Raw genomic sequence first — 1,519 nt, 5'->3', positions numbered from 1 at the left:
AGCAATGGTACATCATACTTTTACAAAGCCCTTTTGTGATTTCATTTTTAAAATCATTTCAAGTTTTATTTTACTTCATATTAAGATAATGGGAGATGAAGTGTTAAACGGGTTCATGCAGGAATATATGTAAGAGACACAAAAATCCAAAATAGGTAATTGTTATATTAGTAGTTCCCTTTACTGAGGGGGAGTAGACAAAAGAATGTTAGAAAAAACTTCATAAAGTGGATTATATAGAATGTGCTTTAAAAGAGTTTGGTATTTTATTGAGTGGGAAAGAGCAATATGGGGACTTATTGTTCAAGGGTTAAAGCTGTGCAAAATGAGTCAATTACAGAGATAGGCTCCAAAACATAGTACCTATAGTTAATAATGAGGTATTTTGTATTTAACAATTTGTTAAGAGGGTCGATCTTAGGGGTTCTGACAACGACAACAAAAACAACAATAAAGGGACGTAGGAAACATTTGGAGGTGATGGATATATTATGACTTGGATATTGGTTGTGGTAACAAAAGTAATATATATGTGCAAATTTGCCAAAGTATATCCACTAATTATGTACAGTTTTTGTATAACAATTTTACTTCAGTTCCTACTATATTGCCTGGCAAACAATACTTTATACTTAAAGTAAGAGCAATGATTATCACATGTGCATGTCAAAAATAATAAAGAAAGCAGGTGACAATAAGACATCCTGAGTCTTTTGGAAATAAATAGCATTCACCTGCTTTCTCATCCATTGAGGTATCACAACATTTCTATACTTGTGTGTCCCTGGAAGTTTCTTGTGGGAGATTTAGTTATTCTCTTTTCGTTAGGCTCTACTAACCAAGAACCACAGACTCAGACAGCATCATAAAAAGGCCCAGACCCATGATGTCCAGAGACTCCAGGCTCAACCCACATTGATGCTGGCCCTTCAGCCATGAGACTCCATTTGCTTCTCCTTATTCTCCTTCTTTTTTCAATTCTTTTATCCCCAGGTAAGTTGGTAGCTGATTACTATAAGGTTCTGCAGATTAGAAGGCTATATCCCTGGCCAGACAAAATCCTAGAATCAGTCCTGTGGGTTCAAGAACCTAATATTTACAGCTTCACTAGGATTATAATAGGGAAAAATAGAAAAGAGACTCATAGCAGTAGCTCCTGTTGATAAGATTCCATCCATGTTCTTTGATCTAGTAAGTGGATGTAATAATGGATGCTGCTGAAATTCAATCCTGTCAGATCAAACTGCCTACATATAAATTTCCATGCCCCACCAAGGCATCTCAAGATACAAAATAAGGATACAACAGAATGTGACCTCAATGAGATGCCTTTGTGGGATCTGGAAATTTATATGCAGGCAGTTAGATCAGACAGGATTGAATTTCAGCAGCATTTATTATTATATTTGCTCACTAGGTCAAAAGAGATGGATGGAATTCTATCAACAGGAGCTACTGCTAAATGAGTGTTGACAAATCTGAAAGTTTTATTCAAAGAGACAAACAGGAAAATTATAAT

The sequence above is a fragment of the Colobus angolensis genome, unplaced genomic scaffold, assembly GCF_000951035.1.
Source record: "Colobus angolensis palliatus isolate OR3802 unplaced genomic scaffold, Cang.pa_1.0 Scaffold632, whole genome shotgun sequence".
Taxonomy (NCBI): domain Eukaryota; kingdom Metazoa; phylum Chordata; class Mammalia; order Primates; family Cercopithecidae; genus Colobus; species Colobus angolensis.
This window is presented reverse-complemented; position numbering follows the sequence as displayed.